We start from the raw sequence: 27238 nt of genomic DNA on the forward strand, positions 1-27238 counted from the left end.
CAGTCTGTAGAACACCACTTCTCCTCTTCTAAACCTCATCTTTCTTCTTTGAACACAGAAACTCAGGTGTCTGAAGCAACTGACAGTAGCCCCTTTTCTATTCCCTCCTACTTTCTCTATCCTCATTTTCGATCCAAAGCTGGATGCTGCGTTTATGTGCGCAATGACTTGACCTGCTCTCGTGCCCACGCTCTTGAATCTTCCGAGTTTTCCACCATCTGGTTACGACTACAGAGTCACTCTCATACTAAATTTATCTGTGCTGTATACCTCTCTCCTAACTCCTCTGACTAAGAAATTCTTTGACTACTTAACTTCCAAAGTGGAGCACATTCTGATCCTCTTCCCTTTTGCAGAGATCTCCATTCTTGGAGACTTCAATGTTCACCACCAGCTTTGGCTTTCCTCTCCCTTCACTGACCATTCTGGTGAACTAGCTTACAACTTTGCTATCCTCCATGACCTAGAGCAATTGGTGCAACACCCTACTCGTATTCCTGACCGTCTTGGAGATACGCCCAACATTCTTGACCTTTTCCTGACCTCTAATCCTTCTGCTTATGCTGTCACCCTCTCTTCTCCGTTGGGCTCCTCCGATCACAATCTCATATCTTTATCTTGTCCTATCACTCCAATCCCTCCTCAGGATCCCCCTAAACGAAGGAGCCTCTGGCGTTTTGCCTCTGCTAGTTGGGGGAACCTGAGGAGGTATTTTGCTGATTTTCCTTGGAATGACTACTGCTTCCGTATCACAGACCCGTCTTTGTGTGCTGAGCGCATAACAAGAGGTGATAGTGTCTGGCATGGAGGTGTACATTCCTCACTCTTTTTCTCGTCCTAAACCTTCTAAACCTTGGTTTAACACAGCTTGTTCTCGTGCTATACATGATAGAGAGGTGGCCCACAAAAGGTACTTAAGCCTTCCATCACCAGAATCTCATGCACTTTATATTTCTGCCCGGAACCATGCCAAGTCGGTTCTCCAACTAGCCAAAATCTCCTTCATTAACAGAAAATGTCAAAACCTTTCAAGATCTAACTCCCCTCGTGATTTCTGGCATCTAGCCAAAAATATCTCCAATAACTTTGCTTCTGCTTTCGCTCCTCTACTTCAACCAGATAGCACCACTGCTATCACATCTATTTCTAAAGCTGAACTCTTTGCTCAAACCTTTGCTAAAACTCTATCTTGGACGATTCTGGCCTTGTTCCTCCCTCTCCTCCACCCTCTGACTACTTCATGCCACCTATTAAAATTCTTCGCAATGATGTTTTCCATGCCCTCGCTGGCCTAAACCCTCGGAAGGCTTATGGACCTGATGGGGTCCCTCCTATTGTTCTCCGAAACTGTGCATCTGTGCTTGCACCTTGCCTAGTCAAACTCTTTCAGCTCTGTCAACATCTATCTACCTTTCCTTCTTGCTGGAAGTTTGCCTGCATTCAACCTGTTCCTAAAAAGGGTGACCGCTCTAATCCCTCAAACTACCGTCCTATTACTTTAATTTCCTGCCTATCTAAAGCTTTTGAATCTATCCTCAGCAGGAAGATTCTTAAACATCTATCACTTCACAACCTTCTATCTGATCGCCAGTATGGGTTCCGTCAAGGCCGCTTTACTGGTGATCTTCTGGCTTTCCTTACTGAATCTTGGTCATCCTCTTTTAGAGATTTTAGTGAAACTTTTGCTGCTGCCTTGGACATATCAAAGGCTTTGATAGAGTCTGGAACAAAGCTTTGATTTCCAAACTACCCTCCTACGGTTTCTATCCTTCTCTCTGTAACTTCATCTCAAGTTTCCTTTCTGACCGTTCTATTGCTGCTTTGGTATACGGTCACTGCTATTCTCCTAAATCTATTAACAGTGGTGTTCCTCACGGTTCTGTCCTGTCACCCACTCCCTTCTTATTATTCATTAATGATCTTCTAAACCAAACTTCTTGTCCTATCCACTCCTACGCTGATGATACCACCCTGCACTTTTCCACGTCTTTTCATAGACGTCCAACCCTTCAGGAGGTAAACATATCACGCAGGGAAGCCACAGAACGCCTGACTTCTGATCTTTCAAAAATTTCTGATTCGGGCAGAGCAAACTTGGTATTGTTCAATGCCTCAAAAACTCAATTCCTCCATCTATCAACTCGACACAACCTTCCAGACAACTATCCCCTCTTCTTCAATGACACTCAACTGTCCCACTCTTCTACACTGAACATCCTCGGTCTGTCCTTTACTTATAATCTGAACTGGAAACTTCACCTCATCTCTAACTAAAACAGCTTTTATGAAGTTAGGTGTTCTGAGACGTCTCCGCCAGTTTTTCTCCCCTCCCAGCTGCTAACTCTGTACAAGGGCCTTATCCGTCCATGTATGGAGTATGCTTCACATGTCAGGGGGGGGGGGGGTTCCACTCATACTGCTCTTCTAGACAGGGTGGAATCAAAAGCTTTTCGTCTCATCAACTCTTCTCTAACTGACTGTCTTCAGCCTCTCTCTCACCGCCGCAATGTTGCATATCTAGCTGTCTTCTACCGCTATTTTCATGCTAACTGCTCTTCTGATCTTGCTAACTGCATGCCTCCCCTCCTTCCGCGGCCTCGCTGCACAAGACTTTCTTCTTTCTCTCACCCCTATTCTGTCCACCTCTCTAACGCAAGAGTTAACCAGTATTCTCAATCATGCATCCCTTTCTCTGGTAAACTCTGGAACTCCCTGCCTGCTTCTGTATTTCCACCTTCCTATGACTTGAATTCCTTCAAGAGGGAGGTTTCAAGACACTTATCCACCAACTCTGGAACTCCCTGCCTGCTTCTGTATTTCCATCTTCCTATGACTTGAATTCCTTCAAGAGGGAGGTTTCAAGACTCTTATCCACCAATTTTTGACCACTGCTTTGACTCTTTTATGGGACTGGCATTTCAGTAGGCATTTTTTTTTAATTAGATTTTTGTTGTCCTTGGCCAGTATCCTTCCTGCATAAAAAAAAAAAGTAACTATAACCTCCCACTACAGTCTTACCTTCAGTTTTCCACCTGCTATCTCCCCCACCAATGTTTACCTATCTATCGACTACCTTCCTATAACCTCCTCCTTTAGCCTGTGTGCGTATCTATCAGTCTGTCCATCTATCACCAGAGTCCCTTGCAGCCTTGTATGAGTAGACCTGCCCTCCCAAACTCGGCCCGTAATAATGCCTCATCAGCCTCAAGTTTCCGGGAACATGACTACAAGTTCTATCCAAGTCAACAGTACTCCCATTTGACGAGCCCCACGCGCCTCAGTCCCTCGCCCCTCGTGTTACTACTCTACGTGCTGCCTCTATCACCTCCATGTGTTCGTCGTTGGAACTCTACGCTCAGGCTTGTACTCAAACACTTTGCTTTCTCACCACGAAAATTTTCAAGGCCACTGAGATGATTAGCCAGGTCCTCACAAGAGTGTTTCTCCTTTTAGTAATGTTGAAATCTTGTTATTCTGTCACTAGAACCATAAAAACACCCTTAAAACAGCAACACCACTCTACAACACCACACTTCTCACTACACCACTCTTTTTAAAACTACACCAGCGCGTAACACCACACAACACCACACCATCACTTTACAACACCACATCTTTCAACATCAGACAATATGGAGCACCCCGCCTTGCCACGCCTCCCCGCGACCTTCCCTACATCCTGATACAAGTCTGATACAGAAAATCAATGGAACCACTTTGTGAAACTCGCTCGGGGATAGTGAAGGAGAGATGGAGGTAGAGGGAGGGGAAGAAAAGGAGAGGGAAGGAGTGAAGGACAGCTAAAGAGAGTAAAGAGAGGAGAGGAAACAATACAGGATGAGTGATGGCGAGAATTTATTACTACTTCCTTCACTTATATTTTTATCTCAATGCTAACTTCACTTTTCACGGTATAAATAGGGCAAAGTTTGTTTTGGATTCAGTAACCAAGATTTTACTGCCGAGTCAATAGGGAGATCTAAAACACATGAATTTATGGATGGATATGAAGGGTGGGTATAGGCATGTTTTATGCAGGGAAAGAATGCCACGTGTAGGCCTACTGGCTGGCTTCCTGCAGCTTCTCTGATGTTCTTATGTGCTTATGTCAACATTTTCAAGTGTATTTATGATATATTATGCATATTTCTATTCTAGACTAATTTTTATCGTTATTATTTTTTTTTATTTTTTTTTTTTTTGGTAATCAGCTTAGATCGTCGCACATTCATCAATTATTTCAGATCTCAACGCTTTCTCTATAAATATTTCACGCACGCTGCATACTTCTATTTCCCATTTATTATTCTTGATGCGTCTAAAACTAATTACTTCTGAAGGTCTTCAAATCGTAATGCTATTCAACTTCTTACTATTCTACCCTCATTCTTCTCTCTATTAATTTCTTCCACCTCTTCCTCCTCCCCCACTTTATTTACATTCCCTCTTCCTCGTCTCCGTTCCCATCCTACTTTTTCCTTCTACAACTCCTCTTTCCTCCATTTCCTGTGTTCTTAGTCCTCCTCGTCCTCCTATCCCCCTCCTTTTCGTCCTCTTTCCTCTTCGTTTTCGTATTTTTCGTCCTCCTCCTCCTCCTCCTTTCCATCGTGCTCTTTCTAGTTCTACTCCTACATCTCCTCTGCCATTTTTGTTTTCGTCCTCCTCTATCTCTTCTTCCACCCTCCTCCTCCTCCTCCTCCTCCTCCTCCTCCTCCTCCTCCTCCTGGTCAGAGAATAGGGACGGGCCAGGATGTCTGACCATTTACCTTTACTTGTTTACGGAGGGAATGTGAACCGAGGACTGGACAGAGGAGGCAAAAAAGGCCAAGAGGGGAACGTTTTTGGAGCACCGCGACACTCTGACAGAATGGAAACTGAATGGAAGATGGAAAAGGGTGCAGGCTAAAAATAAACAAACCGAAACGTGGAACAGTGGGGAAGAGGTGGAGTGGGAAAGAGGGAGGGGTGGAAAGGGAAGGGGTGAAGGAGGGACTGACGGAGGGAGATGGGTGGAGAGAAAGAGAGGCGAGATGAGATAAGAGGACAGGATACAGAGAGAGAAAGACAGGCAGGCAGGGAGAGAAAGACAGACAAAGACAGATAAACAGACAGACATACATACAGACAGACAGACAGGCAGGCAGACAGATACATAATGATAGAGATCAGGCACAGACAAATATGAAGACATAAAAGACAGACAAACAAAGACAAACATACAGAACTAGCAAAATTAACTTAAAACAGTTAAATTATCTATCTTTATTGAAGATGAAATGGGTTTTATTAAAGAAGACATACCTTCAGAGAGAGAGAGAGAGAGAGAGAGAGAGAGAGAGAGAGAGAGAGAGAGAGAGAGAGAGAGAGAGCTTCAAGGCACCACTCAGCATAAAACAAATGAACAAGTGAAAGAAAGAGAGAAAAGAAGAGGGCGTATCTGCGGCAGGACGAGGAGAGGGGGAAGCAAATTGAAATGATGAAGGAGAAAGGGAGGACAGAGAGTGAGAGAGAAAAATAGTATTGGAGTTGAACATACTGGAGAGAGAGAGAGAGAGAGAGAGAGAGAGAGAGAGAGAGAGAGAGAGAGAGAGAGAGAGAGAGAGAGAGAGAGAGAAATCAACACCACATCCACCACCAGTACATCACAAGAACAATAAACAAATGGAAAAAAAAAAAACATCAAATAGCCACTGCAAATTTTAGGACGCGAACGAAAGTCTGTGAATGAACTTAATAATTTGTCTGGGCTCCGGGCAAACATTTACAGCCCGAGTGATCGCAACCTTCGTGTGTGTGTGTGTGTGTGTGTGTGTGTGTGTGTGTGTGTGTGTGTGTGTGTGTGTTTTTCACAATGTTCCGCCGCCTTCACACACTGGCGAGCGATGAGTAAGCAAAACTGTTCATAAATTTTCTCATGCATAAAGGATGTATTGGTTGCTCTCTCTCTCTCTCTCTCTCTCTCTCTCTCTCTCTCTCTCTCTCTCTCTCTCTCTCTCTCTCTCTCTCTCTCTCTCTCTCTCTCTCTCTCTCTCTCTCTCTCTCTCTCTCTCTCTCTCTCTCTCTCTCTCTCTCTCTCTCTCTCTCTCTCTCTCTCTCTCTCTCTCTCTCTCTCTCTCTCTCTCTCTCTCTCTCTCTCTCTCTCTCTCTCTCTCTCTCTCTCTCTCTCTCTCTCTCTCTCTCTCTCTCTCTCTCTCTCTCTCTCTCTCTCTCTCTCTCTCTCTCTCTCTCTCTCTCTCTCTCTCTCTCTCTCTCTCTCTCTCTCTCTCTCTCTCTCTCTCTCTCTCTCTCTCTCTCTCTCTCTCTCTCTCTCTCTCTCTCTCTCTCTCTCTCTCTCTCTCTCTCTCTCTCTCTCTCTCTCTCTCTCTCTCTCTCTCTCTCTCTCTCTCTCTCTCTCTCTCTCTCTCTCTCTCTCTCTCTCTCTCTCTCTCTCTGATATTGGGGAAGAATTAAAGTTTTCTCCAATAGTGTGGATGTGGCCTCTCTCTCTCTCTCTCTCTCTCTCTCTCTCTCTCTCTCTCTCTCTCTCTCTTATCTGGATTGCAAGAATACTAATTTAAGATGAATCAGCAGGAACAACAAGAATGCTGGAGAAGATGAAGAAGAAAAAGAAAAGAGGAAGAAAAGAAAAGAAAAGAGGAGAAAAAGAAAAGAGGAAGAAAAGAAAAGAGGAGAAAAAGATGGTGTAAATAGAGGAGGAGGAGAAAAAGGAGGAGGCTGATAATTAAAAACATGAAAGGAGAAAAATAAACAAAAAACAAACAAAAAAACTAAAAATTAAAAAAAACAATGCACGTATTCCTGAAAAATCTTAAATACTCATGAACAAAAAAAAAAGAATTGACGCTTCAAAGCCTTAAAAAGAGGAAAAAACAAAAAAAGAATAATACATTTCTTTTTGGCTGCAATAAAATTCATACTTCCTCCCAATTCGATGCAATATTCTATAAATGCGTAAATATCAGGCAGCAATAGCGGTGGGTGATGAATTATGCAAGCCTCCACTTGACTCCCCGCGCCTCAGCTCCCACGAGGACACGCCGCGAGGGAGGAAGGATCGCATCGGAACGCCTCAAGTGAAGAGCTGATGAATCTTCGGCGTGTAATTTCGAAGGTAATGCTGTTGTTGTTGCTGTTGTTGTTGTTGTTGTTGTTGTTATGTGATCACTCCTACGGGCAATTTTCTTTTTTCTTCTTACTCTTTTTGGTAGTAGTGGTGGTGATGGTGGTGGCGGTGATGGTGGTAGTGATAGTAGCAGTAGAAGTACCTGCAGTAGTAGCTGAAGTATACTTCCTTTTGTTATCACTAATCACATTAATTATGATAATGATCTATTGTAACCAGTAATTATATCAATGATCAAAATAGCATGAATATCACTATCGACAACAACTCATTACAGACCTTTGAAATGTAAGGTGACAGTGGCGCCAACGATGACGACGACGGTTACGACGACTACGACGACGATGAGTAGTAGTAGTAGTAGTAGTAGTTGTAGTAGTAGTTTGTTGTTTTTGTCGTTGTTGTTGTTGGTAATGGTGGTGCTGTTGCTGTATAAACACAGATGAGAATGAACAGGTTCGACCATCCAGGACCTCAAGTAGTGAACCTCGGGGCTGATTGTACGAGTACACGCTCTTGAAAACAGACTAAAAATAGGAAAAAAAAAAAAAAAAAGTAGTGTTAGTAATGCATGTCTTATGATTGTAAAGTTAATGATATTGACAAGACTTACACACGAGGGTCTCACAAACACACTTTTCTATGTCCAGTGTGTGTGTGTGTGTGTGTGTGTGTGTGTGTGTGTGTGTGTGTGTGTGTGTGTGTGTGTGTTGCGTTCCAATGTTATTGCTTATATATACATTCTTTACCATATACGTTAAATCTATATACGTTAAATATACGTTAAATATACGTTGAATCTTGTCATTATTATTAGTGTCTTTAATGATTTATCGACACAAACTCTACAAAGTCCTCTATTTTGGATTAATCTTAAGACCATCAACAAACAAATGCTGAAAATTTAGTTTTGTCACTCAATAACTAAGACGGCTGAAAACGAAAGACAAAGCCGATATACAGTCTTACTGATGCAATGAGACAAAGAATTCACTTCAATCTTCGTCTCCACTCCATCTCTTTCAAACTCCAAGCTGCGTCACTCACTTCTAAGAATTCCTTCAGAGTTCCTTCATTTCTGCCACGCGCATGAGCACTCCCGGGTGATGCTGCTTCAATACGTGTGACCTTCCTTGCTTATTTTGCCCTTGAATTTTTCGAACACTCCTTTTGTCCCTTTAATCTTATTCTATATTTTTAACAATTTTACTGATGTCATCGTCCTTCGTTTATCTTCGTAGCGCTATAAAAACTGCTCGCAGGTTAATTTTGGCTGCTTACGCAGCAGAAATCTTTGCGCGAGCATAGCACAAGTTATGTATTGAAGGGGAAAATTTGAGTAGAAGGCAAATTCAAGTATATTAGTTCATATATTCCATTTATCTAATTCATAAGCTTGCAAGCCTTAGTATCTTCTTTAAGAGCAAAACATCTTGAGTAATTTTATCTTCTCTCTCACGTCACATTAATCGCAAACTATAATTCAACATTTCTGGTCACTGATCATAGAAGCCAAAAGTGATGAACTGAAGGGATTAATTAATTATTCCGTCCTGTGAACTGAACTCCCTACCTGTTATTCTTTATTCCGAGTTATCCCCTTCAGTTTCTCTTTCCATTTAATCAAGTAATCTTATTTGACACGACATAATTACTGGTGCGGAAATTAATTCTCTATTTGATGTCCACAAGGTTGTTACGCCTTTCGTCCTCTGCGTCACGCTTCGTGGTTGTATCTGTTTGCGACACAGCACCAGGATGCCCCTTCAAAAACATCATGGTGAAATCCTTATGAACTTATTCTCATTCTTTTTTTTTTTTTTTTTTTTCATTTCGTAAGCAGGATCCTTGATTTCAACATCCACTTGCAAACACTCTGGTAAACACACTCTCAAGTTTCATCATCATTTTCATCACACTTCAGTCCATTATCTGATGTGCCTTGCTAATGTACATATTTTCCTCCCATCTGAAATACCCGAGAACCTCACTCAAGCGGCTATCATTTCTTCCTGTACTGATCTATTTATTATAAGTTTGTTTTTCCTGCTCATTGTTCCTTTGATCAATCTTTTACATTGCCTTCATTTCAGGCTTAACTTCACCACACCTTCACTTCTCATCTATTACATGGCGTGATTTGCTAATTTACACTTACTCTCAAAAGCCCATGCATTTTAGAGAAACGGTTTATTTTCTTCTACGTACTGATTCACTAAGTTTATCCTCATGAATTATATGATTTTTCGGTTCTCTTTAATGGAACCCCTCCCGATTTCCATTCACGTCAGTTCTTCACCAATCACCGTAGGAGGAGGCAGTAGACACCTTCCGAAACGATAATTACTCCCAGTGAGGCCTAAAGCACTGTTCAGGGGGTGCTGTGAATTTATCATTAAACCCAGCTGTGACCTCACTGAACGTTTCCCTTTGTGTCTCACAACACAAGGGGGCAGTCACAGCCTGCCCTCTAAAGACAACTCTCTTCCTCCACACAAAACTACAAGCACCTAATAACACACACACCCTTCACTCAAAAATTTTAAAATGATCATGGCGACTCCTACACCAGCCTCCGAGTCCCCATCTGGGAAGGGGACCATAAATGTCCCCAGGTCGGACTGCCTTTCTGTCGACGACCCTAAGTGTCTTGACATCCCCTCAACTTTTTCTTCATTAACTTCTGCAACATTCGCGGTCTAATATCTAATTTTCAATCTGTAGAACACCACCTCTCCTCTTCTAAACTTCATCTTCTTTTCCTCACTGAAACTCAGGTGTCTGAGGCAACTGACAGTAGCCCCTTTTCTGTTCCCTCCTACTTTCTCTATCCTCATTTTCGATCCAAAGCTGGATGCTGCGTTTATGTGCGCAATGACTTAACCTGCTCTCGTGCCCACGCTCTTGAATCTTCCGAGTTTTCCACCATCTGGCTTCGACTACAGAGTCACTCTCATACTAAATTTATCTGTGCTGTATAACTCTCACCTAACTCCTCTGACTATAAGAAATTCTTTGACTACTTAACTTCCAAAGTGGAGCACATTCTGGCCCTCTTCCCTTTTGCAGAGATCTCCATTCTTGGAGACTTCAATGTTCACCACCAGCTTTGGCTTTCCTCTCCCTTCACTGACCATCCTGGTGAACTAGCCTACAACTTTGCTATCCTCCATGACCTAGAGCGATTGGTGCAACACCCTACTCGTATTCCTGACCGTCTTGGAGATACGCCCAACATTCTTGACCTATGCTGATGATACCACCCTGCACTTTTCCACGTCTTTTCATAGACGTCCAACCCTTCAGGAGGTAAACATATCACGCAGGGAAGCCACAAGAACGCCTGACTTCTGATCTTTCTAAAAATTTCCGATTGGGGGCAGAGCAAACTTTGTTATTGTTCAATGCCTCAAAAACTCAATTCCTCCATCTATCAACTCGACACAACCTTCCCAGACATCTCACTCCCCTCTTCTTGAATGACACTCAACTGTCCCCTCCTTCTACACTGAACATCCTCGGTCTGTCCTTTACTTATAATCTAAACTGGAAACTTCACATCTCATCTCTAGCTAAAACAGCATCTATGAATTTAGGTGTTCTGAGACGTCTCCGCCAGTTTTTCTCACCCCCCCAGCTGCTAACTCTGTACAAGGGCCTTGTCCGTCCATGTATGGAATATGCTTCACATGTCCACTCATACTACTCTTCTAGACAGGGTGGAATCAAAAGCTTTTCATCTCATCAACTCCTCTCCTCTAACTGACTGTCTTCAGCCTCTCTCTCACCGCCCCAATGTTTGCATATCTAGCTGTCTTCTACCGCTATTTTCATGCTAACTGCTCTTCTGATCTTGCTAATTGCATGCCTCCCCTCCTTCCGCGGCCTCACTGCACAAGACTTTCTTCTTTCTCTCACCCCCTATTCTGTCCACCTCTCTAACGCAAGAGCTAACCAGTATTCTCAATCATTCATCCCCTTTCTCTGGTAAACTCTGGAATTCCCTGCCTGCTTCTGTATTTCCACCTTCGTACGACTTAAATTCCTTCAAGAGGGAGGTTTCATGACACTTATCAATTTTTGACCACTGCTTTGACCCTTTTATGGGACTGGCATTTCAGTGGGCATTTTTTTTTTTTTTATTATGACTTTTGTTGTCCCTTAGCCAGTGCCCTTCCTACATAAAAAAAAAAAAAATCAGCGTTTTAAAAGACCAACAACTATGAATCTCCTTAAAGTTAACAATGTGGCGGAACTATCGAGTAAAACTTCAAAACACCACTGGTAACATAATGAGTGATAAGCATTCCTCAAGAGTTTCAGTGCCTGCTTTTATCCTTGCTTAGTAAAATCTTGGGTTTCTCATAGGTGTTTTGTTACCCGGCAGCCGGAGAGCTCAACAATAAATCAGGCAGTCAGATTTCAATACAAATTCCCTACATTCTCTTTCCTCCCTTTGTCTACTATTCATTTATCTCCTCCTCTCCCTTGCAATGTACCCATCCGTTCCCTCGTTTCTCTTTACATTATCCACCTACCCTCCCTCCATCCCTCTGTGTCCTTCTCTCTCTCACTCTTTCTCTTTTCCCTTTCTGCATCATTCATCTATCCTCCTTGTCCACCTTTTCCTGTATTATTCTCTCTTGAAGTCTCCCCTCTCTTCCTGCTTTTCCTATTCTCCACTTTACGCCTAAAATCCTTACTCTTTTCTTTCTGTTCGTTAATTTACATGGTCATTTTTCTCTTATCTTATGTAACGATTTTTTTTTTCTAATAAGTATCATTTATTTCTTGTTCCCTCATCAGTATAACCTGTTTTCTTCTTTTCTATCTTTGTTTTCTGATTAAACATAGCCCCCTTCATTTTTTTTTCTTTAATTTCTTCTTCCTTCCTTCCTTCCTTCCCTATACCTCTACACATCCAACAACCTTTCCTTTCTTTTTTACTCCCTTCCTTCCTCTCACCTCTCGATATCCACTACCATTCCATCCCTTCTTCCTTCCTTCCTTCCTTCTTTCCTTCCTTCCTTCTTTCACTTCATTTCACACCGCCCATCAACTTGGCCTCACCCCCTCACCCCGTCACCCGCGTCTCTCCTCTAAAGACGCTGCATTCTGATGGGAGGATCAAATTAATATTGCAAGGGTTAAAGGGATCTGTACTTTACCCATTCCATCCGCCCTTCCTTCTTCCCTGTACTTGCTCCACCTACCAGGGATTCATCACGCTGCCACACACACACACACACACATTGGGCATAGAAAGGTATGTGCGACTCATGACTATGCAATACTCTCTCTCTCTCTCTCTCTCTCTCTCTCTCTCTCTCTCTCTCTCTCTCTCTCTCTCTCTCTCTCTCTCTCTCTCTCTCTCTCTCTCTCTCTCTCTCTCTCTCTCTCTCTCTCTCTCTCTCTCTCTCTCTCTCTCTCTCTCTCTCTCTCTCTCTCTCTCTCTCTCTCTCTCTCTCTCTCTCTCTCTCTCTCTCTCTCTCTCTCTCTCTCTCTCTCTCTCTCTCTCTCTCTCTCTCTCTCTCTCTCTCTCTCTCTCTCTCTCTCTCTCTCTCTCTCTCTCTCTCTCTCTCTCTCTCTCTCTCTCTCTCTCTCTCTCTCTCTCTCTCTCTCTCTCTCTCTCTCTCTCTCTCTCTCTCTCTCTCTCTCTCTCTCTCTCTCTCTCTCTCTCTCTCTAGGGAAGCTTTTGTTTAGATTTCTAGAGCAAAAATATGCTATCCTCCTCCTCCTCCTCCCTACTTTTCGGAGTTTTATTCTTGCTATTCTTACTTTTCCAGCAGTTCATAATTTTTCCCTCCTTGCTATTCTCACTTCGCACGCTGTCTTATTAAAATTCAACCTCTTGCTTGCTCTGTTTTTAATTACCAGCACACCATGTTCTCCTTTCATATTTTTTTTTCAGTAATTTAATAATCTCGACCACGGTTCTCTTCTTTCATCATATATTTTTTTTCAGTAATTTAATAATCTCGACCACATTACAGTACGATTATATATATATATATATATATATATATATATATATATATATATATATATATATAATTATATATATATATATATATATAATAGTATATATATATATATATATATATATAGTATATATATTATATATATATATATATATATTATATATATATATAAATATAAATATTATTATATATATATATATATATATATTATATATATATATATATATAAATATATATATATATATATATAAATTATATATATAATATATATATATAATATATATAGTATATATATATATATAATATATATATATATATATATATATATATATATATATATATATATATATATATATATTATATATATATATATATATATATTATATATATATTATATATATACAAACTTATCGCTTTGTCATATTTATCGTGTTCGTTGTTGTGTTTGTGCATCTGTTATCGTCTTTCTCTTCGTCTTTCTCGTCGTCGTCGTCCTCCTCCTGCTCCTCCTCACTCCTCCTGTCTCTTCCAAAAACAGCCTTTTAACAACAAATCATGTGTTGTTCTTCTTTTATATTCTTTTGTGAGTCTCATAAATCGTCCCCCTCTTATCATTTTATATATATAATTCATTTTTTTTTTTTTTCCTCATCCTCCTCCTCCTCCTCCTCCTCCTCCTCCTCCTCTCCTCCTCCTCCTCTAGAATCATTTCGAATTTTATTGCCCTCCTTATCATAGTCTGCCCTCCTCTCCTCCACGTTCTCTAAAAATCGATCCCATTTTTTATTTACTGCCACCTATATTCTTTTTAGTTTCCGTTATCATATTCCTCCTCAGCCTTCATTTTTTTTTTCGTCCTCTTCCTCATTCTTTGTATCGTTCTAAATTGTTCCCATTTATCATCGGTCTACGTAATAATAGTCATCCTCGTTTTCTAAATTGTCGTTTTCGTCCTCTTTTTCTTCTCAAATCGTTATTATTGCTCTTTTTTCATCATTATCATCATCTTTCTTCTTCTCCCTTATCATCGTCCTCGTCTTCATTCTATTTTCTCCTTCACTTTTCTTTCAAACCACCTACATTATTAACATTTCCATCATTATCATCATTATTCTCGCTTTTCCCCTTCTTCATTGTCCTTGCCTCCTATTCCTCCTCCATCTATCCTTTCTCCTCCTCCATCAAAACAATCTTCCTTTTCCTCCTCCTCCTCCTCCTCCTCCTCCCTCCTCCTTCCTCCCTCCTCCTCCTCCTCCTCTGCTTCCTTCTCCTCCTCCTCCTGCTTAAAATCCTCCTCCTTCTCCTCCTCCTCCTCCTCCTCCTCCTCCGCTTCCTTCTCTTCCTTCCTCCTCTGCTTAAGACAGGTCCCCCTCCCCCTCCTTCTGCTCCATCTACAAGACAGTCTCCTCCTCCACCTCCTCCTTCTCTAAGACAGTCCCCTTTACCCCTTTCTATAGACAAAGGGACGAACACACAAGGATAGGAGAGTAAGCTATGACGCTGGGGGGGTGGGAAGGGAGGGGTGGATCTGGCTGGCACCTGACGTGGGAGGCCGACGAGGGTGACACACAGGAAGAGGACTGAATGCAATTACCAAGTCCGTGAGAGAACCTAATTATACCCCAGCCTGGCATTTAAAAGTGATTACACTCAATGAAATACCTGAGGGGACGTAATTAATTGTGCAAAGGTGCCGAGTCAGGTGATGGATTTGTAGGAGGAGGAGGTGGTGGTGGTGGTGTAAAGGAGGTAAAAATGAAGAGGTGAGGAGTGAATTCGCTTTTTTTTTTCTTTCTGTAGTGTGTGTGTGTGTGTGTGTGTGTGTGTGTGTGTGTTTAGAGATACTCTGAGAGAGAGTTCACAAAAGATGGTAATATTAAAAAGAGAGAGAGAGAGAGAGAGAGAGAGAGAGAGAGAGAGAGAGAGAGAGAGAGAGAGAGAGAGAATCCATGCACGCTCACTTCATAAAAATGATAGGAAGAGGTCCAGTAAAATGGAGAAGGAGGAGAAGGAGGAGGAAGCAGAAGAGAAAAGAGGAGGAGGATGATATGACATTATTGAGTAGTAAAGATTTTATGGGGAACCCCTCCTCCTCCTCCTCCTCCTCCTCCTCCTCCTCCTCCTCCTCCAAAGTCACCTGGTACCTGCAACGCTCTGTTAAGATAAATATTTTTTTTTTTCATGTTTATATTTTTTTGCAGTCTTACCTTTCTCCCTCTCTCTCAACCATACAATAAGACACTTTAACTAAGAAAAAAACACAAAACTCAACGTAAAACAAACACTCACAACACACACTAAAAATGGACGCGAGCTGAACAACGGGAAGTATTTGTCCCCTGGGTTACATTCTTTTCTATTTTTATGCGTGTTTGTTAAGCTCGTATATTATCGCGTGCAAAAAATGGTTCGCGTTTATGAGCTCGCCTGTATTTGGGGTGCAAGGTGTGATCCTAACGCGCCAGGTGACCAATCAGCGGCTCTGCGTGTTAGTGTGTTTGTGGTGGGGGTAGGGAAATGTGATAGGAGGGGTAGATGTGGAGAGGTTGTGGTGAGATGGGGTGGTATGAAGGGGAGTGGTAAGAGAGAAGGGGGGCAGTGGTGGTGGAGTTTATGGTGGTAGTAGTGGTAACAGTAGTAGTAGTAGTAGTATCGTACTTGCACTACTACTGCTCTTGCTATTACTATTACTACTACACTTACCACCACCACCACCACCACCTTATACGTACGCTTCTCCCACCACGCTGCCAATGCCATTCGTTTCCCGCACGTGTTCTCAGATTTAATAAAAGCAGATCTCATGTTCCTATCAGTGGCGTTGTGTGTCTGCGATGCTTCTCTATATTTTGCCGCTTCGAGGAGAGACGGCGAGGGGGGTGGGGGGAGGCGGACACTAAAGGGAGAGAGGGAGGGAGAGGGAGGCAGGGAGGGAAGGAGGGAGGCTCGGTAAAGACTAAAGAGGTGGACAGGCGAACACATTTATCTAGCCGCCTCTATTCTATTCTATTGGTTTCAAAGGTCAAGCTGAATACACAATTTTGTTTTCTGCCTGTGCCCGCGCTGTGCTCCCCTCGGCAGGATGTGGGTGAAGGGAAGGGTGGACGTAGGCGTGGGTGTCTTTCCCTCGCCCGGTCCCCTCAGGTACCCCGCGTGTTTTTTAGCCGTCACAATGCTCTCCTGCTGCAACCGTGTGCCGGGTGTTGCCTATCCATCCTATCCTGTATTTTCTATCCTGGGTCTGGCGAAGTGTCGTGGCTCTGCAGACGTTGGCGAATAAGGAATGTACACATTTCATATTTGATAAGAGCCTCACTACCGCATTGTCTGGGTGCCAGCCTTGACAACTCACAGACAAGATGATCTGATGCAAAGTTTGAGTTTAATTCTGAAAGACACCCACTAACAGTAATATAAACAATTGAGTGTCCGGAAAACATTCAGTGTCTGTTGTAATATTTTTGTTCATTTCCTACGCCTGGAGTTGACCAAATGAAGTAACGAGTCATTGGTAGTTGGTATCCAAAGGGATTTAAAGCTTTTAAGTCATTCGCACAGCCATTGAAAACATTTCATTGTTTGATCCGGTAAGTCTCTGCACACCAAGGTTTACCTCAGCCCAAGAGAGTGGACGTTTAACCTTTCCACTTCTTCACTATCTTTTCTGTAATATTTTAAGGATTTTTAGACCTGTAACAAACTGATAAAATCAAACTTCTATTCTCTCTTTTCTGTGTCCATGCCCACACTTTCTTTCACATCGGTCTGAAAGGTAAAAAAAAACGACCATAACAGTGGGAATGTTAACAAGCAGTCCGCCCTCAGCAGCTCTAACGAAGCACAGTTAGTCTTTACGTCACTGCCGCGTGTCTAGGATACAGTCAGCTGATCATTTTCCTCGAGATCACGACAGCTTTAAGGTTCCAAAGATTCGCTTTACCTTCCCATTAACCTGCATCGTAAGTAACCCACGCCAGACAGTCCTGCCCGCTCATCTAGTGGTGTTACAGAGAGCAGAGTGAATGCAACTGTTGTGGCCGACTAACCCTTTCCCTAAAACCAAGATGAGAAGAATAATGCGAAGTAGATGTTATAGAGCAGCAACACTACAGATCACAGCTCGTCAATTTTAAAAATCCAGCCATGAATTTTGTAATGACCACTACAGTGAATACATATTTTCAATTCTGGGGATACATTTCCACTGGGGGATTAAGTTACAAGGGTAAAATTGAGCTACACTCTTGGATACATCACCCAATCATGCCACTGTTTCCATAATCTGACCACTAGGCCACATCCATCCACGTTAAATGTATCTTCAGTTCTATCGTTCGAATTAGATACAAGTGCAGCGAAATTTTTCATCCTTCCTTTCGAGAAAGAAATATCAAGACACCCTTCAGAATTAAACTGGCGAGTCTTTCTTTACTCTCTGACCTTTAGGGAGTGGCAAATTGAGAGAGCTTTTCTATTTCCCCTTGTATTTTTAAGCCCCTTGGTCAGTCTCCAATTGACACGTAAAAGTATGGCCAGCATTCAGAAACCTTTTGTTCTCTCATCTCGACCATTTTCAAAGCTCACAGAAATAACTAGCCGAGTTCTCAAGAATGTCTCACTGGTTAATAATGCAGAAGTGTTAATGTGTCACTAGAACCGTTAAAACACCCTTGAAAACCTAAACCTAACTTCAACTAGAGCCCTTTGAAAGTAGTGAAGATACGGCACAGAGGAGTTTCAGAATTTCGTCCAATAAATTATGATCCACTACAAAGAATGAACTAAGCATTCTGAAAAATACGCCATTCCGCAAAACCCTCGTACAAATACATATGATTCCGTTATCGACCTTCTCCGTCTGGATTGTTCCCCGCGACGGTTCCCCGCGGCGCGTGTTTCCTTAACGAGGGGCGTTTTGATATGTTACTCCGACAGTTGTGGGGTTGTGTGCCATCACGACCTGCGCCGTGTCTAGACGGTAGGGATGGCAACAGTGGTGGTGGTGATGGTGGTGGTAATGGTGAGGCTTTACTTCTCTTGTTATTGGTGATAGTGGTGGTGATAGTGGCTGTGTTAATCGATGTGATGATGAAAAGATAATGTTATCATAGTTCTTTAAGGTAGTGGTGGTGATGGTAGATAAAGTCATCATATTTCTTATTGGTGGTGATGGCGATGATGGTGATGATGATGCTGGTCGTGGTTGTGGCGGTGGAGGTCATAAGATGCTATTACTAGTGATGGTGGAGATGCAACAAGAAACCCACGGCAGGTAATATACTAAGTACGCGATGCCCTGAAGGGAAGAGAGGAGGAAACAAGAGCAGGAGAAAGGGAACGGGAAAGGGAAGGAGGCAGGGAGGAGGAGGAGGGAAGGAGGGGACATTAGGGAAGTCGTTGCCTCGCGAAGAGAAAAGACAAGGCGGAAAAAAAAACCTCCTAACGATCGCGTGTCAAAATACATCGAGGGGAAAGGTCGGCTTTTGTTCCTTATTGGGCAAGACGCACCGCTGCCCGCCGCGCAGCCCACCCACCCACACTACAAGGACACTCAAATTGGTCTTTTTTTTCTACTAGGGCGGTTTCAGTATCTTCAAATTAACCTTAGAAAATACACTCGCTGGCACTCTGGAAGTACTTTTTTTTTCAGGGAATTTCGGTAACTTAAATCAAACGTAAAAATTAGACTCGTTAAAGCTAACTCTACAATAACTAAAGGCGCCTTTTTTTTTTCGCTAGAACACTGCATGATAACGCCCTCAACAACGCAGTACCTGAGTCATCCCTGGAAACACAACATTTCTAAAGAGCCATTGCACGATGCCAGTCTTTAAATACCCTCAAAATATAACAAAAAAGTCGTTTCCTCAGCTAAAATGACTAATGTACATACGTAAATCAGTCTTATAATAACAGTGTCATTTTCTTCCACTAAAAGATCCGTACACCTAACTCAGTCTTGGAATATAAGGGTTAAAATACTTTCCCACTCCATACGAAGTACTAGAGGGTAAGTTAACAATTTTCCTATCTACATCGTAAGGAAAGACACACACAGGCTGACAGACACCTTAGGAATAACGCAAAACTGATACCATCTTCGTTTTCTGAAATTAACACCAAAAGCTTCCTTATCACAACGCTTACTTTCCTCAGCTCCATAATCCGAGGAGCTTAGCATAATCTTGGTAAACGATCCAGTTTTGTCAATTAGAGAGCTTTGTTACTGGGGAGAGAGAGAGAGAGAGAGAGAGAGAGAGAGAGAGAGAGAGTGAGAGAGAGAGAGAGAGGTAGATAGAGATAAATTCGGAAACAAGAGAGAGAGAGAGAGAGAGAGAGAGAGAGAGAGAGAGAGAGAGAGAGAGAGAGAGAGAGAGAGAGAGAAGTAAATTCGGAAACAAGAGGGAGGGAGGGAGGGAGAAAGGGAGAGAGGGGGGGAGAGAGAGAGAGAGAGAGAGAGAGAGAGAAAGAGAGAGAGAGGTAACATTATTTAAGCTTAGAAATATTGTATTCTAAAAAACGAAATACAGCGTTTGAAATATCAGTACTACCAAAGCAAGTAAGAATAATTAATACCTTCTCATTAGGGAAGCTGGTGTAACGTTTTATTACATTAGCAGCCAAATGCAGCGTTCAATTTAATTATGTTTTTGTAGAAAATTGTAAGAGATATTTCACTGAACCGTGTGTGCGTGTGTGTGTGTGTGTGTGTGTGTGTGTGTGTGTGTGTGTTGATGTGCGTCGTTTTCCTATGTCACAGGAACTTTTGACAGCGTATGGTACAGCAAGCCGCCATCACAAACACTCACATCAGCCTGCCAGCGTGTGCCGGCGCCCACCATGCCTCCCTAAATCACCAAATCCCGCAGGTTGCTGAATAGCACTGGGCCACACACGTTCGTGGCCCAACGTGCATGGCCCACACCGCCTGCCGCCCGCGGCCGCCGCCGCCGCCCACATGCTGGTTTTCGCGACGATGTACTTGAAATTTAACGTTTTAGAGCATCACTCATCTTACCCTGATACCTTAAAGCTCCAATGACTCGCAACACAGACAATAATAATGTAGGTACTTGTTATGGTTTGGCAACTCGATGGCTTCCCGGCAGAGAGGAGTCACCAGACTCCTCATATACACGGCACCTGCACTCCTTTAAAATGCTCTATATGAAGTGACGCTGGATTTTAAGTGTTTTTATAATTCTAGTGGCAAAATAACTTGATTTTTACATTATTAAACAGAGAGGCAATCCTGAGAACCCGGCTGATCACGTGGCCTTCGCAAACAGTCGTGGCGAGAGTAGAGAACAGAACAGAGGTCTCATTACACACCACAAATACTAGTCCATATACACTCATTACCTGCTCACCACACCTGCTGGGAAGTTAGAGAGCTTACCTCGGGCGGGACTTTGGCAGTTATGCTTCCTCTTCACCTTAAAAGAGAGTTCTGAGGAAAGCACGGAGTCCAACAAACACGCGAGCACCACAACACAAGGGACACCATTGCAAGACCCGGCTGCTGCTGTGAATCACGTCGCTTCGGTTCACGCGTCTCGAAGCGGCTCGGTGCTTCATTGATACAGGAGGTCTTAAAACAGCTATTTCATGTCCCTTTTCACATTCAAACACTATATTCTAAAACACTGCCTACACTGCGACTATGTACTTTCAAAGGGCTCTAGTTGAAGTTCCATGGGTTTTTACGAGTGTTTTTACGGTTCTGAACACTGGACAAACACTCACTGGTACAATAATGGTGATGATGAATGGTGAACTTGACTAGTGATAGTGAGAAGTGACGATAATGACAGAGGATGGCATTGATGTGTTGATAGGAAGAGAGATTTCGTGATGGTGAAGGATGGTGATAGGAGTAATGGGATGATAGAAACAATGATAGTGATAAGAAATGAGATAGTTATTGTGACGGACGGTGACGAGCTGACCAGTGGGGAGTAATGGTGAGAATGATGATTGTGGAGAGTGATGGGTGGTGATGGCTATGAATGGTGTTGAAGGGGTGATAGATAAAGATGAGAGAGAGAGAGAGAGAGAGAGAGAGAGAGAGAGAGAGAGAGAGAGAGAGAGAGAGAGAGAGAGAGATGGGAAGAAATGATGAGTGGCGTGACGAGGTGGTGGTGCTTCTATGGGTACTAATATTTGTTGATAAACGAGTGATGGGCGGCGTGGATGGTGATGAATGGTTGGTGTAATGATGATGAATAAAGAGATATGGGGCGTGAATGATGGTGATGCGGATTACAGGTCGTGGTGGCGGTGATGGGGGGGTGATGGGTGCTAATGAGGCCAATGCATCAAATCAAGAGCAAGATAAATGAGAAAACCAAACGTTGTATAATAAAAAGAACATTCAATCATAACACAGAATGTCATTTGGTATCAATTATTATATTTTTAATCAATATTTGCAGTAGTTCCTCTAATTTTTTTTTTCGTTTATTTTTTTATTTACTTATTTGCACACGTCAATAGCAATAGCAAGATAAATGAAAAAGCAAACATTGTGCAAAAAAAATGTCACACATATCTACATTTGATCTCATTTGATTTATTACCAAATGTTTATCGATGTATAAAAAAAAAATCTTAAAAATCCCGTTTATTATGCCATTCACAAAAGAAAAGAAGGACGAGAATAAAAAGAGTCAGCCAGTTTAGCCATACAGTGAAATAAGCTATTACTATACAATCACATAAAAAAAAAAAAACAAGGGAACCTGCAACAAAGCCATCACACCTACACGTCCCAATCCCTTCAAGAAACATCTCATACCTTCCTATTCTCACCTATCATCCTTATCATGAATTTACCTTATCTTTTATAGCACCCGATTCCACTTATCTACCATCTAGTGCATGGCAAAAATCGTGCTAGTACTGGAAGCAGTCAAGTGAGGTGAAGTGAGGTAAGCAATGTGTGTGTTGCTAGATCAGAACGAGTAGAACGAGGCAGTCTTGGAACGGTAGCTTGGGAAGGATTCGAAAGTTATCAGATTCAAATTATATCAACCTCCTTTAATCTTTTCACTTCGATGCGAGACAATAATGACCACCATATACAATGCATGCAATCTTTACAAGCATCTACAAAAAAAAATATGGGTGAAAAAGAGTAGATTTTGCAATTTCTATCTAACTTAAAGATCGGATGTGGCTGTAAAACAAGTAAAGATGTCTTAGAGTGATTGATAATTAGGGAAAGTTGTACCAAGTGAAAGTCATAGCGTTAAAAGACATTCACAGAGAGAGAGAGAGAGAGAGAGAGAGAGAGAGAGAGAGAGAGAGAGAGAGAGAGAGAAAGTTGCATATTGCGGTGTCCGACGCATTCAATTAGAAGTCGTTCTCGATAATTAATAGAATAAAATAATACACAGATGCGATCGGTATATAATTTAGTATATACATAATCTCTCTCTCTCTCTCTCTCTCTCTCTCTCTCTCTCTCTCTCTCTCTCTCACACACACACACACACACACACACACACATACACACACAGAAAGGAATCACACAGCATTAAATTGCCTATAACAGATTACTGGGGCAGTGTTTTTAGTGTCCTGCATGTGTCGTGTTCCGCAATGTGTTTCAGATATAACCTTGTGAACAGAAATGAAAGCTTCCATCCAGTCTGCAATGAGAGAGAGAGAGAGAGAGAGAGAGAGAGAGAGAGAGAGAGAGAGAGAGAGAGAGAGAGAGAGAGAGAGAGATACAAAGAGGCACAAAGATACAAATGCACAGACAAACATACACATGAAACAAAACGGAAAAGCAAACAGATAAAAATTCGAAGCAGGGAAATAAGCAAACAGTGGAGAGATCTTAACGATTACAAGCCGACAACATAAAATCACCCCTTTTTCGCTAACCACTCGCATCATAATTGACAAACGACCATAGGAGAAGGAGACTGCAAAGGGTCTGGTGAGCTACATAAGGTAACTTCTGAGCATTTTAGGTTTATTATCATCTGCCATCATCATCATAAATTCATCCACCCTCCATTTGAAACTGACTTATGTTCGTAGACTTACCGCGTTCCTGCTCAGTTTGTTTCACTCCCACACAAAACAATATATGAACCCCATTTGCTACGGAACATGAAACTAGAAGACGAGAACGCCGAAACACGTTCATCACCCCACAGCAACATTAGGAAATTAAAGGACAAATGATATATGCATTGAAAAAAAAAAAAAGTCTATCATTCCACAGTAACATTAAGGTAATTAAAGAACAAAAAAACAAGAACAAGTATTAAATAAAAAAACATTATTCCAAACCAACATTAGGAAATTAAACACACAACACAAATCAAACACACAATAAAAAAAAAGATATAATAATGAAATTTACACACCTACATTCCCATTTCCTCACAAATCCAGAAGATAAACCAATGGAAAGAATAAAGACAACGACCCATTTACAACACAGCCTCTGAAACCTGCACCTGCCTCTGCTCCCGCCACCACCACCACCACCACCACCGCTTACATTGTAGATTTAAGCGAGAGAGAGAGAGAGAGAGAGAGAGAGAGAGAGAGAGAGAGAGACAGAGAGAGAATTTTGCTTAGACGATTAAAAAAAAAGGCTAAAAAAAGTGGGGTGGATGTAACTCGTTGGCTTAACCGAGTCTCCCCAATTTCCCCTAATCAGGCGAGACGATTCATTGCAATTAGTGTTTGTTTATGTGCACGCGGCTGGTTCTCCCCCCCTTCCTCCCCTTCCCTGTTCCCCCTTCTCTTCTCTTCCCACCTTCCCCTTCTCTCTCTCTCCCCCTCCCTGGTCCCTTCCCGCGTCCTCTTCTCTCTCCCATTTGTACCAATACTCCGCCGATCCAGACGAGCAGCGGTGCAAACTTTTTCTCTCTCTCTCTCTCTCTCTCTCTCTCTCTCTCTCTCTCTCTCTCTCTCTCTCTCTCTCTCTCTCTCTGTGTGTGTGTGTGTGTGTGTGTGTGTGTGTGTGTGTGTGTGTCGCTCATCTTAACACGCGCACACACTCACACACACACACACACACACACACACACACAATGAACGATAAAAGAAAAACACACTAAGAAGGAGGGTTCGTTTACAAAAGCACTTTTCTCAACAACTTTACAGCTTCCTGCGAACGAGAGCCGTCTACACACACACACACACACACACACACACACACACATACACACACACACACACAAACGCAAACGCACAAAGAAACGGGGTAAAATTAGCAAAACTCATACCGAAGAAAGGGAAAGGGAGGGAAAAATATCCTTTGTAAACGCGCCATTAACATGTTCTGATGGCGTTTGCCCGCGGAGAGCCATGAAAGGAAAAGTGCGCATGAAAAAGGAGTGTCAAATTAGAACGTGTGTGTGTGTGTGTGTGTGTGTGTGGGTGTGTGTGTGTGTGTGTGTGTGTGTGTGTGTGTGTGTGTCTCAAATTGGGCGTTTGTTGTGTCTTGGGTTGTTGATTTAAGAAAGGAAGGAAGGAAGAAAGAAGGGGAAGAATGTAGGAAGAAAGGAAAGAATTTAAGAGGAAATGGAGGGGAGGGAGATAGTAGATAGGGAAACGATAGTAGAAGGAAGGATGACAGAGAGGGTGGATGGATAGAAGGAGGGGAAAAAAAGAAGAAATGGTAGATTAGGAGGAAAGTTGAAAGGTGAAGTGCATAGAGGGAAGGAAGAAAGAAATGAAGAAACAATAGATGGACAAAAGAAAGAGAGGAAAAAAAAGGTAGGAAGGAAGGAAAGAAGAATAACGTAAAGATGAAGAAAAGGAATGAATGAAGAAGAAAAGAATGAAAGGGATGATGGAATGAAGCATATAAGAAAATAAGTAAGAAACAAAGGAAGCAAGGAAGATAGGAAGAAAGGAAGGAAGGAAGGAAGGAAGAACTGACAAAGCTGACAATCAATCCCATCCTAGGAACTGTGCAGGGATTAATATTCAGCAAATGGATTTATAAGCGATCATATGGGGATTGTATGGGGATTTCACTCACTAATTACTCAAGGGGGAGGAACCGAAAGGAACCAGAAAGGGAGGAGGACGCGTCACCATCCAGCCACCCAGCCAGCTCAGACACCCGTTCTCTCGCCCGTCGGTCTGAAAAATTCTGGGAACGAGAGGAAGGTCTTAGGGGATCAGTTCCTGCCAAACACGAAGGGATCAAGCCGCGAGTAATTATGCAGACGAAGAGTGAGCCTGAACTGTGACTCCTGGTTTGATTGGCTCAGTTTCCATTATGCAGGTCTGGCTCACTGCGGAATGAAGGTGATGGTGAACAAGTATTGGGCAGTTTCTTGCAGGCACACGCACGCATACACGCACACATTTTACATATCGTTAGTGAATCATCTCTGTGGAAAAGTATGAAATAATGAGGATGAGATATAATTGTAAACTATGTATATAAAGAAGAGCTACGATAAATAAATAAATAAACAGATGTTTCAAGGCAATTATCCTCAAACTTTGGGCACTTAAGGAGATGCATTTCCTTCATGAATACAAAACAAATAATGAAGATGGTAAATAATGATAAGCTGCATACATAAAGAAGAACAGGTACAATAAGAAATACAGCAGAGGTTCAAGACACTTATCCTCAAATGATGAATATATAACCCTTTTCCCTACACTCTTTGAGGACTGGCATCTTCAGTGAGCCTTTTTCTTTTATAGCTCTTTGTTGCCCGGCGCCAGAGTCCCCTCTAACAGAACCAAAAAAAAAAAAAAAATACGTAGAATAATCCAGAGGAGGCAGCACTGCATTATAAATCTAGTTATGGACATATTCAATAGACCTGCAGAGGAGGAGGAGCAGGAGAAGGAACGTGAGGAGGCAGGAAAGCAGTTTACATCACCAGGGAAACAGGAAAAGTGACGGGAAAACAGCCAACAATTACAAGGGCAATCAGGCACATCAATGGCTCAAGAAACCTTTGATGTGCAAATACTGACAAGCACGATGATTACACGCCACCCGGTGATGCAACTGACGGCGGAACACACGAGAGGGGGCCATTGTACCTGCGCCTCACCTGTTGACCTCTGCTCCCTTGCCTCGCCTCCCCCAGTGCGTGGCGAAACAAAGGTGATGAGCGGTGTTGTGTGAGTACCGAGAGTTTCCAAGTGTTTCGCAAGTTCCGCGTGATAAATGATGGTGCGTGGAAATGAAGCTTGTAGTGATGGATAGTGTGCGTGTGTGTGTGTGTGTGTGTGTGTGTGTGTGTTCAAAGGTGTAGTGCAAATTTGTTTTAGTGTTTTGCTTGTTTATTGTTGCGTCCTGGCCAAACCAATACCATGTTTCGGAAACGCTTAAGGGCTCTGAAACGATTCACGTACCCACCAATTTATTGCTATTTTTCTTCCCTTTTTTTTTTCGCCCACACCTCCACCTGGCGTGAAATTAATAGCATGAGACTCCGCAGCACACTACAATTAGGTCCCCGCCAAGCATTCTTTACGTGCCGGTGATATCATTGGTCTGGTGATGAATCAATCTGGCGCCGCACTGAGCACAGTCACTGCCACCAAGATCCAGAGAGCCAGAGAGCCATGAGCCAAGTGACAGAGAGCCGCTATGTCTGTGACCCGCCTCGCTCGCCTCATCTCCTTTACTTTTCCGCGTCCGTGTGATTACTGGCAATGCTCTCTCTCTCTCTCTCTCTCTCTCTCTCTCTCTCTCTCTCTCTCTCTCTCTCTCTCTCTCTCTCTCTCTCTCTCTCTCTCATACATACACACGCACAGCAAAAGGCATCATCTACAAAAGGAAAGACAAAAACACACACAAAAAGAAAAAATAATAAAAAAAAACAGTCCCCGCCATAAAAGCAAAAACATAAAGAGAAAACGGTGTAAAATATATGAAGGCTTTCCGGGGAGATGAAAAAGAACCGACAAAAGAGGCATAATTCACAGCCTCATTCGTCTCCCTCTCGCGTCTACAGGAAGGAAAGGGAAAAAAAAAAAGGACTAATTATCTTTACAATGGTCGTCTTTGTGTCCGTCCTTCATCTATTACCTGTTATTCTACCGTAATTGTTTGTTCCTTTTTTTTTTTCTTCTGTGTCTCTCCCTTCCTTCTCTTCCCTGTTTCCCACTTAGGTTAAGATAGCTT

At 42.4% G+C, this 27238-nt stretch overlaps 1 long non-coding RNA gene across 1 annotated transcript; it reads right to left on the bottom strand.

Moving 5' to 3' along the window:
* Window positions 1-6338: 6338 nt before the first annotated feature.
* LOC135103970 (uncharacterized) lies at window positions 6339-20641 on the bottom strand. Its single transcript, XR_010270248.1, has 3 exons — window positions 20504-20641; window positions 7403-7650; window positions 6339-7265 (listed from the first exon to the last, which is right to left on the bottom strand). It is a non-coding gene; the product is annotated as an uncharacterized LOC135103970 (long non-coding RNA).
* Window positions 20642-27238: the final 6597 nt, after the last annotated feature.

The sequence above is a fragment of the Scylla paramamosain genome, chromosome 10, assembly GCF_035594125.1.
Source record: "Scylla paramamosain isolate STU-SP2022 chromosome 10, ASM3559412v1, whole genome shotgun sequence".
Lineage (NCBI taxonomy): Eukaryota > Metazoa > Arthropoda > Malacostraca > Decapoda > Portunidae > Scylla > Scylla paramamosain.